Raw genomic sequence first — 15706 nt, forward strand, 5'->3', positions numbered from 1 at the left:
GAGTGGCAGAAGGTAGAGCCAATAGAAATAGGGCACTGAGAGGATGGACAAGTTGGGGAAGCAATCACGGGAAAGCAGTCGGACCTAGCCAAGCCCGACCAGCCCTCTGGCATCCCAAACCAGGGGCTCCTTTTCTCCCTGTGGTGCCTATAGATGCTGTTTCTCCCGGGCCAGGTGTGGGCACCCGGCTCGATCAATGTCAGCTGTTTGGAATACATTTGGCCTGTGCTTCAGGGGCCAAGTCCCACACTCTGCAATGCCACGGTTCCCGCCTCTCCGGAGCCGGAGCGGTGAGAGCTCACAATTCCTGCACCTGCAGAATACAGGCACCTTCGGCTCTGGACCAGGCGGCCACCCCCACCTGCGCTGTACCCCAAGGCAGCCCGACGGTCTTCTCTGCTCCACCCCTCTTATTTTGGAGAACATCTGTTTTACAGGAGCTACTTAAGTAAAAGCTGCAGGGTTCGTAGAGGGTCTGAAGCACCAGGTTTAACCCCTAGAAAACCCTCCACTCAAAAACCCTTTGCCTGCTTCCCTTTATTTTCAGAAGACAAAAGGAAGACACAGATTTGCTCCTTCAGCCGGTATAATGCAGAGGAAACGATGGATTCTTTCCTTACACCTTTAGAACTAGAATTATCGTGTCTTCATACTTCCTCAACAAAACACCAGAGTGTGTAAGGAGGTATACATCACCAAGAAAAAAAATTGCCTCCTGCCTTCTCTGACCTCATATCTAAAGACCTCATATTCTTTACAAAAATTTCATTGAGATAATATTCTCCCTCAAAAAATTTTGATGGAAGGGAAAAAAAATTTTTGATGGAAGGAAATGTTACAAAAGGATCAAATCAACAAAGAACATTAATGCTATAATAAATGCTATATTATGTGAAAATAATGAAATACACAATTTCTTGTTATTTTCATTTATACCATTGTTTGTAGGTATAACATAACAAAAATAAAACCCAAGGTTAACTGAGGAAAACATCCAACCATTAAAGTATGCTTCTTCCCTAGTGTTTTTTTGTTTTGTTTTGTTTTGTTTTTGCATGTGACTCTTCCTGCCAAGCTTTGTATCTTGGATTGTTTAAATCACCTCACTAACTTGGATTGTTAGTTGCATTCTTCCTTATGGCATTCAGGAGCTGTAAGAGGAGGTTCTTCTCAGTGCAATCCTGGAGGAGTTAGTTTAGAAACTAGAAACAGTGAGCCAAGTATTCTAGCCATAAAACCAGATGTGAGCTCCTCTGTTTTGTAGCTCCAGCAGGTAGCCTGGTGCCTGCAACATAATAGATACTCAACAAATGTTTTTTAAATGAAGTAAATGGAATTGATAGATATTGTACAGCATCTAAATCCCAAGACAAGAAACTAAGAATTTCAGGAAGGTCTTAGAGACAAGTGCAATTATTGTGTCAAAGTGATAGTCTACAGAGTTCAGCTTTGTTGTGTAGTTGGGAGAAGATGATGAAAGATTTCAGACAGGCAGAACTTTTGTTGAAGGAAAAGTTGCTATTTGATGTAAAATCTACAAGAGCAAGAAAAAAATATCTAAAAAGCTAGAGAAAGGCCAGTAGTATGATGATAGGGAAGCATCTTTAACAGGTTATGCAAATAATCAGCTGTTAGAATAAAAAGACAAAGCACCATGAATCCAGAAAAGCTCTCCAGGGCTGAATGCAGGCTTTTTAAAAGTATGACCATAAATACAATCAACAGGGATGAGATTGTGGCTGCTATGCCAATGCATTAAGCAACATTCCTGCTCAGCCTGAGAAAATCATGTCAGCTTAGATGTTCACCTCATTGAAAGGTCAGTCAGATACTCATCCATGCTTATGCATAATAGCCAGAAAAAACTTAAAACTCTCCCTTACTCTCTGATAGAGAACACTTTGTGAAGAAAACAGAGGAAGGACAAATAATGGAAGAAAAGTGAGAATCTATCAGTTTCCGGTTTCTTGTATGCCTCTACAATAAGACTCAAGAACAGAGGCTTAAGGGGAACTAAAAAGAAAGGGCTCATATAAAATCAAATGGAGGAATACTTTGTTTACTTTTTTCTCAAGTCTATTGAGCAGGATCCCAAGATGGAAAGGGTTTGTTCAATAAAAGTCCTCATATGCCCTTGAGAATCAAAGCGTCATAACATTCATGAGTTTTTTTTTTTACTATAAAAGAGGTCATATTTAAAATAAAATCCCCCCAAAAAAATCCCCAACTACAATAGTTCTGAGTTCCCACCTTCCAAATTATCAGGATGTCAGCCAGCCCCTTTCAGAGTTTCCCTCCCTTCTCTACTATGGAGGAGTCCCCAGGAGAGGTGCTGTCACCCACATAACTGAACTATTCCTGTCTCTGCTTCAGATGTCCCATACCCTGATGTTCTGGGACACTGAACTCTCTCCAGCCAATGCAGTCTTCAGCATTGCCTTGGGATTTGGCAGGAAGGGGCACTGCTCTCTCTTCACCAGGACATGACAAACACAGAAATGAGATGGCTACTCTCAAAGCTCTCATGGACTAGATCAGGGCTGTCTTACTGTTGAGTTTCCAGCCTGGGTTCTTTTATCTGGGTACATACAGCTCCCATCTCAATCAAGAGTTCCCCTAACCACGTCTTGAGCACCCAGGTCCAACCACTGTAAAGCTCAGAGAAGAAAACAACTCTCCTCACCCAGTTTAAGGTCCACTTTCAAAGTTCCATTTTCTGTCCCAGATGCAGCTTCTCCCTAGGATGACTGACCATGAGAATATCTACTCTTCAGAGAAAACCCCACCCTCCATCTTTAGGGGTGTGACCTTGACCTCTGACCCAACTGGGCTATCACCTGAGAACATAACAGTCCAACAGCAGCACATTTCTCACAAAGATTGAGTTATTCTGTCTTTAAATGCAGGTCCTCAGTCTTTACAGAGAGAGCCTCACCAAAGCCACTTCAGTACCTATGCATAATTGTTTCTCTAGGAAGCATTAAGGATCATGCCTGTCTTTGCTTTCCTGTATCCCTTATATCTCAGCTTCCGTTCTCCTGAAAGGACAGGCTCAAATAAGGATATCCACATTTCTGCAGAAACAGCAATATATTGACACATATATGGACTAAATAACAGAGAGAAAAGAAACAGTTCTGTTCTCTTCTTCATCAATGTCTAGGGAAGCCATGCTCCTGCTCTACACACAAAGATTTGCATATCCAAATGGAGCACTAAACCATCTACATTCTCAGCCTAAAGCCTCTACATTCAGGTTAATGGTCACTTAATAGTTTTCCAAGAGGAATACATGTACACTTGCTTTAATTTGAGGATCTAAACAATTCACAGAGTTTTCCCAGAGCAGTCTACCTCTGAAGACTTCTCTTTTATCAGGAGAGAAAACCACAGTTTAAGAGACAGCTTTTCTACCTTCTACCAACCCTTAAGATTTTCAGTTTAGCCCTCATTACTTAAAAGAATTATTTTTATATGGAAATATAAGAAATGCATGTGGTTTTAAAATTCCAAACTACAAACATTTATCGAGCATTTACTATGTGTCAGGCACATATTCTGTGACAGCTTTCTAGAATACATAAGACACAGCCCAAAGAATATGGGAAAAGGAAATGTACAAATCAAGAAGTTCACAATCTAGGAGAGAGTGTTTGATATATGTACAATTAACTATAATACAATACATGGAGCATGAGCAAATTACTACAGAAGAGCAACAAATGGTACAATTATTTAAGCAAGGGAGATAGCAAAGCCTAACAGAGAAAACAATGAAGCTGGGTCCCCAGGAAGGGAGAAGTGTCGTGACAGTTGCAGACAGGAGAAGAGAAGGATATGGGATGAGAAGTGACATTTTAAGCAGAGGAAACAGCATAAGCAAAGATATAGAAGCACAAATGTGTAAAGCATATCCCAAAAATTTCAAGTATCACTGGATAGATAACATGTGGGGTGCATTGGCTGGGAAGAGATGAACTGAGGCCAGATCATATAGGACCTTCAATGGCATGCTTGGGAATTTGGATTCTGCTTTATAGACAGTAGGGGAGCATAGGAGGTTTTTGAGCAGAGAAGTGACAGGATCAGATCTGTGTTTGGAAATGATCATTCTGATAGCTATATGAATGATTACATTAGAGCAAGCAGAGATTATTTACTTGGGGGGAAATGAATTCTGAAAACAATAGAATGTCTTTAATGAGGTATCAGAAGCATTTATAATAGGTCTCTCGGATGTGGATGACAGGCTTTATCATATTCTCCAATTATGGTTAATTTTCCTTATGTTTCCAGCCAGCCATTGTTCTAGGAACAAAATGTATAAGAAACAAAGCAAATTAATTCATTTATTCAAAAAAATTTACTGATGATCTACTATGTGCAAGTCCCTATGCCAGGTGCTGAGAGAATTCAAAGATGAATAAAACATATTCCCAATCCTCACAGAATTTACAGTCCCATGCAGTCTGCAAAATTACTTCAACAACATTTATTAAGTATTCAGTTTATGTAGATTAATATTCAATGCACATTGGTTTTTAAAAAAAGATGTAAAGGGGAATGGCAACAAAGATATGAGAAATAGCCAAAAAATATGGGCAAAGAAAATATATAAACAAGAAGACATCAGAAGAGCCCATATTTCTTGATTAACAGTGTCAATTGACTGCTTGCTCAGAAAATGAGATAATTAACATTATTATACTTCCTCCCACCCTCTGTACTACAACTCCCAGTTTTTGTGGCTTATCTTATTTCTATTTTGCCAGGGTTTATAACATTTACGGCTTTTGGCAACCACGTTATTTACTCTCCTTGTTTAGTCGCACTTCTGCATTGAAATGGATTCAATGCTTACCAGCAATCCTTTTATCCTAGCATCATCATTCCTGGATTTTTTATTTTTATTCACATCCTGCATAGGTGGGATTTCTTTGCTAAGTAGTTTATTCTATTCAAGAATGGTTAATGGCCACATTCCCTGAGTTCTTTTTTTGTCTGCCTGTTTCCTTGAACAATTGCTTTAACAGAAATACTACTTGCGGCTCACATTTTCTTCACGTTCCTCCTCTCAGAATTTTGTAGCTAGGGCTCCTATATCTTTTTTTTCTTTTTTCTGACATTTGCTATGGAGAAGCCTGAATTGAATCAACATTTTTCCACTATAGGTGATCTTCTTTTCTTCCAAGATGCCTGAAGGCTCTATACAGTTAACTCTGAAGTTCAAGAACTTAACCAGAATATCTCTATGTTTAATTGTTCTAAATCAATTTTCCCTGGTGTAAGATGTTTGGTTTTTTTGGTACAATAACTCATTTTATTTATTTATTTATTTATTTATTTATTTATTTATTTTTATTGGCTGTGTTAGGTCTTCATTGCTGCACACAGGTTTTCTTTAGTTGCGGCGAGCGAGGGCTACTCTTCATTGTGGGGTGCAGGCTCCTCATTGCGCTGGCTTCTCTTGTTGTGGAGCACTGGCTCTCAGCGTGTGGGCTTCAGTAGTTGCAGCACATGGGCTCAGTAGTTGTGGTGCATGGGCTTTAGTTGCTCCACAGCATGTGGGATCTTCCCAGGCCAGGGCCCAAATCTGTGTCTCCTGCATTGGCAGGTGGATTCTTAACCACTGCACCACCTGAGAAGTCCCTTATTTTTTTTTTTTTTTTGGGGGGGTACACCAGGTTCAGTCATCTGTTTTTATACACATATCCGCGTATTCCCTCCCTTCCTTGACTCCCCCACCCTCGAGTCCCCCCCACCCTCCCCGCCCCAGTCCTCTAAGGCATCTTCCATCCTCGAGTTGGACTCCCTTTGTTATACAATAACTTCCCACTGACTATTTTACAGTTGGTAGTATATATATGTCTGTGCTACTCTCTCGCTTCGTCTCAGTTTTCCCTTCATCCCCCGCCCCCTCCCATACCTCGAGTTCTCCAGTCCATTCTCTGTATCTGCATCCTTGTTCTTGTCACTGAGTTCATCAGTACCATTTTTAGATTCCGTATATGTGAGTTAGCATACAATATTTGTCCTTCTCTTTCTGACTTACTTCACTCTGTATGACAGATTGTAGTTCTATCCACCTCATTACATATAGCTCCATCTCATCCCTTTTTATAGCTGAGTAATATTCCATTGTATATATATGCCACATCTTCTGTATCCATTCATTTGTTGATGAGTCCCTTATTTTTTTTAAACTTGTTGAGTTCTCTTCCTCTAGGACACCAATTAGCCCAATATTGGGTTATATTTGACTATATCTTTCATTTCTTTTAAATTCTTAAATCTCTATATTTCTTCCCTCTGTATACACTGTGATTGCCACAAGTCTTTCCTCCATGCTATTAACCTGATTTTCAGCCAAGTCTATTTTGTTCCTTGCTGTTGAAATTTATTTATACGATCTGTAATGATACTATTTCAGTTCTCAATCATTCTATTGCTTAACATCTCATCTTGGATCTCTTATTATATTAAATATTATTTCTTACTGAGTCTAAGGAGCAAAATTGTCTTAAGGAATATGCTTCTCTTCTCTGGGTTGTAACAAAGAGTCTGTCCTTGACCAAACTTTAGTCTGGCTCCTGTAAATCTCCTTCCTAACCAGGCCTCAACTTTTGGACTTTTTTATCTTTTGGACTTTTTTATCTTTTGGACTTTTGTCTGTCTTCATATCACCCAATTTTAGCAAGAATCCTGTGAAGGCAGTTTAGCCAGAATCCCCCAAACTCAACATCCAATCATCCTCAACATCTTACCAAATTTTATCACAACCTATCATCCCCCAGATAATGTCTGATCTCCTTGGCCTGCCTTCAGCAACAGTCTTGTTAGGCTGGTTTAGCTAGAATCCCCCCTTATGCTTGATGTTTCCTCTTAGTAATTTCTCATTCACCAACCCCCACCCCCGCTTCACCTCCCAATCCCCATCCTGCTCCCTAGCTATAAATTCTCACTTTCCTTGCTGTATTCAGAATTGAGCCCAGTTCCATACTGAGGACTCTTCTTCTTTATTACAGTAGTTTTTTCTGAATAAAATCTGTTTTTAAACATTTTAACTACCATCCAGCTCTGGTTTTTTCTTTAACAGTTGGTTTCATCTAAACCAGATTTTTTACCTGTCTTTCAAAAATCATGTTTCTTTCTACCATGCTTGAATAGGAGTCATGTCATTATATTTCATCCAGTTCATGCTTAGCATGGACAGACTCTTCAGACTTTCAATTTGCTCTGATACGTGCCAGTTTTTCTTCCCCCAGTTTGGAGTCATTTTCTAATCAGTTTTCTCTAACATGAGGATGCAGGATAAGGGAAAGAAAAGAGGGAAGTTGGTGCTGAGTGTTGCCCTTATTAGTTCTGCTCTCTTGTGAGAGTCAATAAAATGGCCAATCCTGGCCCAATCTAACCAGCCAGGGGTATACTACACTCTTGTGTCATTTGTATCAGTTCTTCTGCTCAGTCTGGTTACCTGGGAAGTAGAAAGCTCTGAAGGCCCTTATTGTCTCTGCTGAGGTCCCATGGTGGTTTATGGAGGCTTCCATTCTAAAACAATTTTCTTGGATTCCCTCATTTCTTCACCTTCCCCAAGGTTGCTTATCTACAACCCTCAGAATTCTTCTTCACAAATTAGTGAAGGCATAAGGGAGAACCTCAGAATTCTGTCAAATCTCCTACCCTCGTAGGGAGGGATAAATTGGGAGATTGGGATTGACAGGTACACACTACTATATATAAAATAGATAACTAATAAGAACCTACTGTATAGCACAGGGAACTCTATTCAATACTCTGTAATGACCTATATGGGAAAAGAATCTAAAAAAGAATGGACATATGTATATATATAACTGACTCACTTTGCTGTACAGCAGAAACTAACACAACATTGTAAATCAACTCTACTCCAATATAAAATTAATTTAAAAAATCCCCCACCTTTTTTTCCTCTCATTCTGCTTCTGAGGAATAGGCGCAGGGTGAGGAGCCACACCTGACTGCACCAGAATACAAATCTGTTTCTCTTATTGGTCACTTTTACAATTTTTTTCATTGATGTATAAAGTTTCATTCTTTACCTTGTTTTAGCTGCCGGTGAATTTTGGGCTTGGTAAATGCATTTTTGTTGTTGTTGTTAATTAGGTTGATGGATAGAAAATCTGTAAGCCTGCCTAATTCTTCTATCCTTACTCCAAAATTTGTCATCTAAGCTCAACTAGTTTTGGAGAGTTATTAATCAAAGATATTTTCATAAAGAGGTTCAAATAGAAGAGAAAGGAAGAATAAACATTCCACAGTGCACATGCTAATTATTCCATAAATGTCTGCAGAATTAATTTAAAAGTTTCCCTGAACATAGTTCAGTTAATTAAAACTGCAAATCATTATTATATCTTATCATTTCAATTTTTCCATTATAGTAATAAGGGAGCACTCGCTATATGCCAGAAGCTCTGCTGGGTACTTTACATACATTATCTAATTGAATGTTTACACACTATGGTGAGGTTGTGCTGTTGATATCATCTCCACTTTATAAATGAGAAATTTTCATTGTCGTGAGACTAAACAATTTGTTAAAAGAATACAGCTATCAAGGGGCAAAACTTGAACTCATACCCAGGTCTCTGGTGCCAAAGACTGTGCTTTTCACAACTACATTATACAGCCTTATTTTTTAGGAATTTAGTGGAAAGAGCATTGAACTTGGTTGGAGTCAAAAGACCAGAATGCATACAAGCCCTAGATCCAGCATTATATGCTGTGTAAACCTGACAAGTCATTTGAATTCTGTTTCTCATTGATAAAACGGGGATGATAATGTCGTCCCTGGTTGTTCTCAGAGTCATAAGACTTTTGCTTAAAAATAGCAGGTTGAACACATGCATTTACCTCTACTTTTGCTCCAAATTTATTAAAATAACAGTAAGGGATTTTTTAAAAACATAAACCTACAAGACCAACGTGAATGCAGAAGAACAATAGTAATAACATTTTGGGAAGCAGAAAGCGTATGGGTGAGTAATAATTGAGCAGACCCAAGAAAGGTGAATCCAAATCCAGCAAAGGAGAAAGCTGAGAAGCAATCTAATTTGCATGTAGAACCCACAAAATATTTAGAAATTGATGCAACAGATATTTTAGGAAGTGGAGACAGAACTGAAAACAGGAAGATTGTTTGAAAGTCCATTTAACAAACAGTTCCCTTCTCTGACTCTGAGCAGCCAGGAGACTTCTTTTCTCTATTTGTTGGAAAATAATTCTCAGAGAGAACAAAATGGAGTTTCTGAACTGGGGGTGGGGTCTCCAGAAACTTAAGGAGTTTAATCAATTCCTCTAACATAAAATGTAGAGACCAATACAAAAAGGAAACAGGTAACTTGAAGGATGAAAAGCTTAAGCAGGAAAAAGAAAATGTTCAAAAAGCAAATTATTAGTAAATATCCTAATAGAGATAGGAGAAGATATGGCATTGCTTAAATAAGTACCGAATGCCATTTAAGGGAAAAAAACTCCCACATTCAGATAATTAAAAGAAACTTCATAAATATAAAATAAAATAGAAGATAAGAAAAATAAACATGAATAGAAATAGGGGAAAAAGGTGGAGATCAGGAAATTATCAAAGGCATAATTCAAGAAAATTTTCTAAACTGAAGGACATAAATTTCCAAATTTAGAGGGTCTGCGAACTATCCAGCACAATGTATGGAAACAAATCCACACCATGACACATCACTGTGAAATTTCAGAACATTAGGAACAAAAATAAACTTCCAGAAGGGAAAAAACTTATTTAAAAAAGCATTAGGATTACATTGGACTTCTCAACGGCAACACTGGAACCGCGAAGATAGAGCAATACCCATAAATTCTGAGAAAAAATAATTTCAACCTAGAATTCTATACCTAAATTAGCTGTCAATTGAGTAAAAAGACATTTTAGACAAGATCTCAACAAATTTAACTCTTATGCACCCTTCCTCAGGAGGCTATTGGAGGATGGTTTTTCAAAAAATGTGGGAGCAAACCAAGAAATAGGAACACATAGGAGATTGTGTACATGTTCAAAATATTCCCTGCCCTTCTCTATCAGGATTATCATTTTACTTCCCATCCCACTGACATCAAACTTGGCTATTGGTTTGCTTTGAGCAAGTGAATATAAGTGGAAATGATGGATGTCATTGCTCTTTTCTTTCCCAAAAGGTTGGTGTGGGACAGATCAGGACTGCTCCTGGGTCCTGGGAAGAAGCCAACATGAAACAGAGCTGCAGCCAACCTACAGAGGATATCTAATGAAAATGAGAAATAAATCTTTCTTGTTGTTAGCCACTGAAATTTTAGAATCATTACTGAAAAAAAAAAATAAGATGAAAGAAAAAAGTATCAAAAGCTGACTAAGACATGTAGGGTTCTGGAAAAGAGATCTAACACAAGAAAGACATGTAAATTCTCAGACTAATGGTGAAGTTTGATCCCAGACTGACAGCTGTGAAGCAAATTTAGAGAAGAATCAAAGCCAAAATGGAGAAAATCAGAAGGCTCTCAGGTGTTTCAAAGAAGGTGAAATTGATAGACTACCTAATGTGTCCGACATTGATAGACTACCTAATGTGTCCGATATTGAAAAGAAACACACCTTTGGGGGAGAATTTGGTTACAAGGCATTGATAATTATACTAAAACAAAGTAAGTAAAAAATAAAAACAAAGAGTGTATTTATAAAAGGAAAGGTAATCATAGTATGTAGTCTTTTATATAGTCATAATAACATAAATATTGATTTGAGTTAACCAACTTAAGATACAAATATATTGAAAGAATGGATAGGAAAGTATGTAGGTGTGTGATTGGGGTAGGCTGGGTTGAGGTAGTTGACAGATATCTTTCATAAAACACATAATTTTTTAAAAAAATCAACAAGTAGCAATATAAGCATATTATTTAGAAATACTGAGACAATACCAAAAGAAACAGCTGAAATAGCTGACAGTTATTGCCTCTGGGGGAGGGGGCTGAGAAAACCAGGGCCGAGGGAATTGATGTTTTCTTTGACAGACCTTACAGAACTTTTTGACTGCAAAACATTACAGCACAGGGGCATTTTGAGGCTTAAGAACTCAAAAGAGGGACTTCCCTGGCTGTCCAGTGGTTACGACTTCTCCTTCCAATGCAGAGGGTGCGGGTTCGATCCCTGATCAGGGAGCTAAGATCCCACGTGCCTCACCGCCAAAAAACCAAAACATAAAACAGAAGCAATATTGTAACAAATTCAGTAAAGACTTTAAACATGGTCCACATCAAAAAAAAATCTTAAAAAAAACCCTCAAAAGATACAAGAAGAAAATTAATATAATAAACCAATGCCATACACATTTATATATACAAAAAAAGAAAGAAAGGAGGGAGGAAGGAAGGAAGAGGGAGTATGAAAACATTTCTAAACTATAAAGCACTGGGAACATTTATAATGACTGGAAACAAGTTAGAAGTCTGAGTAGTGTGGAAGCAGGAGAACATAAAGGGTTAGAGCATGCCTCTAGTTTCAGACAGCCCATGGTTCAAATTCTAGCTCTGCTCCACACTACCTCTGTGACCTTGGGACTATTGCTAAGCCTCAGTTCCCTCATTTGTAAAACAGTGATAATAGACCCTCTCTTACAGAGCTGCTGTGAGAATGAAATGAAGAAAACATGGGGAAAGTTTTAGCTAACATTAGTCTCTTTTGTTCCCTCATCTTCCCTGTGGATTAATAGACATTAAGCAGATGACTAAAGGGCACTCAGTAGAAGGGGACATCTGAGGCAAAAACCTGAGGTGATACACAAACTGAGAACCAGCCTCTGAATAACTGAAAACAGTGTATTGTGGTCGCTTCAGCAGCAGTAATTGGTAAGCCAATTGCATTAGAGCCACAGATGTTTATTGCCTTTCTCTGTCCCTTTCCCTTTCCTTTTCCTCTTTCATTCCTAACCATTGTCATTATCTTGTAATGCACACTGAGCATCTCATCATTCAGCAAATGTAAATTGAATACCAAATGCACATCTTCTAGTCTCTGATTTCCATGTGTTTAGTTTATCTACCTACATAATTTAGACCACAGGTTACGTTTGTAGATATGAAAAGGAATTCTTCTCTGCAACAAGAAGTAGTTATGATCAATGATAGTTAGGGAGGCTTGTTAACCCAAGAGCAACCACAAGGATATCTGAGCAGCATCCAACTCTCATAGAAGATCATTTTCCTTTGCAACTAGTGCAATCCTGAGTCCAAAAGCCATTGTGCTTCCCTAATCTGGTAATCAAAAAATATGAATTTTCAAAATAGATTTTTATGTCATGCTAAATAAGCCTAGTTGTTCCTTGCATGCTAGGAAGCAGGTTTTCTAAGGACATGAGAGAGAGAGAGAGAGAAGGAAACTTCCAATTTCTTAGAGTTTATTGCCAGGAGAAACCTAGTAATTCTGTAGGGAACATAGTTCTTTTTATTTTTTTCTCCTACCCATCACTCAGAGATATTGCCCAGATTGACGTAAGGCATTCTTAAAGATCACCATTTCTTCATTGAGAAAATGTCCAGAAAATCAATGGTGCTCTCTGTGACTCAAATTTAGAAGACAAAAGAAACTACCTAAAGGACTACCTCACTCCTTCATAAACACCCTGGTGTTCTTTTCTCCCTCCCCCTTCCAGCCTTTTTTATCCTTATCCACACAGGTGGGCCATTGGACATGAAGGTTCTACCCAACCCACCCCTAGGACCATCCTAACCAATCTTTATCCCCAAATGCAGTGTAATTTGCCACTGTGATTCCAGTCACATGTTCCAATTCTGACACAGAGTTCTGTGCGATTTGTGAGATCTGGCCCCAACTTCTGGTATCTCAATTCCTTTATGGCTCCTTTAATTAGCTCCCTTGTCTTGATACACTGAAAAATCACAGTCCCTCTGAGAAAGGGTCTGATGTATTCTTAATAGCCCCTCTCATTCCAGATGCTGCTGTCCGCAAACAGCCCCGATTCAAACAGCAGGCTGTCTGTCTAGATCTCTGACTAGTCCCTCTCCTGGATTACCTAGCACTGTGATATTCAACTTAGAAAAACTCTCTAACACCAAGTTATTTCTCCTTATCATTTTTTTTTTATTTTATTTTATTTTTTTGGGGGGTACACCAGGTTCAATCAACTGTTTTTATACACATATCCCCATATTCCCTCCCTTCCTTGACGCCCCCCCCTCGATTCCCCCCCACCCTCCCTGCCCCAGTCCTCTAAGGCATCTTCCATCCTCGAGTTGGACTCCCTTTGTTATACAACAACTTCCCGCTGACTATTTTACAGTTGGTAGTATATATATGTCTGTACTACTCTTCTCCTTATCATTGACTGCTTCCCCAAGACACCCTCACTTCCCTGTTTCCATGCCTTTTCGATGTGTATCAGTGAGGCAAGGATTTCCTCCCAGAACCTGCAGTTGAGTCCACCTTGTACCTATCTTAACCCAGTGTACCTCGTTCACTTACCATTAACCAGAACAGGCCAGCCCTGTCCAAAGATAAGACAGTCATCCAGCCAACCTACTGGGAAGAATGTGTTTGTCATAAGGAAGTATGAAGCTTGATCTCTGAGACAAGACAGCTTATATGTGCATGACTCTATACCCCTCCTTACCCACATTGGTCTGCCTATAAAAAGGCAGACATATATCTATTTCCCTACTTTTGAGTCACTAACTGGGTTTGAAAGGATATTACATTAATTGGAATAATTATTTCCACTGGCTGAAATTTTAGAAAAATATAAGATTTTGCATTTGGGGGTATAACAATGACTAATAACACTTATTGTATGATAGGCACTGTATTAAGTGTTTCATATAAACTAACTCATTTAATCCTCACAACTACTCAATGAAGTAGGCACTGATTTTTCCCCACTTCACAAATGAGAAAATTAAAGCACAGAGAGATTGATTAATTTACCAAAGGTCACACAGCTAGTAGAATTGGGTAATGAACCCAAGCAATCCTCAAGGACCACTAAGCTATACTGCCCCTAGGAAACTAAGACAGGTTAGATAAGGGCTCCTTAGATCCTCCTTCAGAATGGACTTTGTATTTCTTAAAGTCCAAAATGATTTCTCTCAGTGAATCAAGCAACTCCCAGTGTATTTGGCTTCATCTTCGTAATACATTTGCTAATGTAAATAGGAAAGCAGCCAATTACTACTAAAGTGTGTATTGTATTTATTAAACAATACTATAAAATTCTGATGAAAACCCCTATTATATTTCAGACTTGAGGTTTTTTGTTCGTGTTCAGAAACTGGTCCAGCTGTTTCTCCAGCTGCCTGGTAATTCGACAGGAACAAAATCAGTGAATCCGTTCAAATTCTAAATTTTGAAAAGGACAATGCATTTCCTTTTGTCTTCATAAGACACCTACATTTAAATTATAATGCAAAAGCAACCAGGCGCTGTGTGAGCAAATTTGCATAATTGGTGTTAGGGGTCTAAAGCAGAAGCAAAAGGGGGCTAGAAATTAATGGAACTGATAGAGCTGATTATTCCATCCTTCTTAGCATCTTTTCAAACCCTTTATGATGGAGACATTAAATTGCTATGCATATCTCCTTAAATCTAGCTGTATTATTAAGGGCTTAATTGGGTTAAAGAAGGAAAAATGCAACCATAAGGTTTTGCATGTTTTGATCTTTGCCTTTTTGTTTAGAACATATATGGTAAAACATGTGCCCATTGCTGCAAAGATTTCATGCCATTCAGCATTTCCTTCTGACCCATTTGCTCACAAAGCCTGCCGCATCTGTTATACTAAACAGCCAGTTCATCCACCAGAAGGCTAATGTGGATAATTGAAGCAAAATTTTAAGAATCTGAACATCTGCAGTAAATGTGGCCTATGTCCTTCATAGATTTTAGTTGTTCTTTGTGGAGAAGAACACTGTCGTAATCAGGAATAATTGCTTGCAAGGAACAGAATCCTACTCAAACTAGCTCAAGCACAGGGGGTGATGCATATTAAGAGGATACAGGAATATCTTGCGGATCCAAAACTGGTGGGACAGCCAGGTCTTGACACGAAACTTCACATGCCAAGGGCCTTGACATGGAGCTTGAAAGTCGGGAGCTAAAGGTATTCTTTTCATCTCTCCTAAGATCAACAATAGCTTTTTTCTTTGAAGATTGGCTTTTTCTGCTTTAGCATCCCCTTGGTAGAAAATGGCAGTCTAGCCCCAGCTCTTTATCACCTGCTAGCTCATTGCCCAAGAAAAACTAGTTAGAGATTGCATCCCAATTCCAAATATCCAGGAGAGAGAATGTAATTAGCCCAACCTTAGGTCACATGTCTACTTCTTGTCCAATCAGCTATGGCTAGGGGAGCAGCATCATATGATACTGAGTGGCTCTTCCCCCTTTAGTAAGTGGGGCCTGTAGGCATTTTGAAAAGGATTTATTACAACACACTGTTGCCATTCTTTGGAATTAGATGATGATGAACTACAGATGAGTTAGCATTTAAACTTTCTTGGATCCACATTTTATCCATCTCTGTGTATCCAAGCCATACCTGTCTCTACAGATTACCTTAAACACTTGATTTTCTCATTTCTGCATGTGCCAAAATCATCAACAAAGTGTTGACAAACTAGTTGTGAGCATTTGTCAACTTGTACAACT

This window comes from Hippopotamus amphibius, chromosome 2 (assembly GCF_030028045.1).
Source record: "Hippopotamus amphibius kiboko isolate mHipAmp2 chromosome 2, mHipAmp2.hap2, whole genome shotgun sequence".
In the NCBI taxonomy this organism is placed as follows: Eukaryota; Metazoa; Chordata; class Mammalia; order Artiodactyla; family Hippopotamidae; genus Hippopotamus; species Hippopotamus amphibius.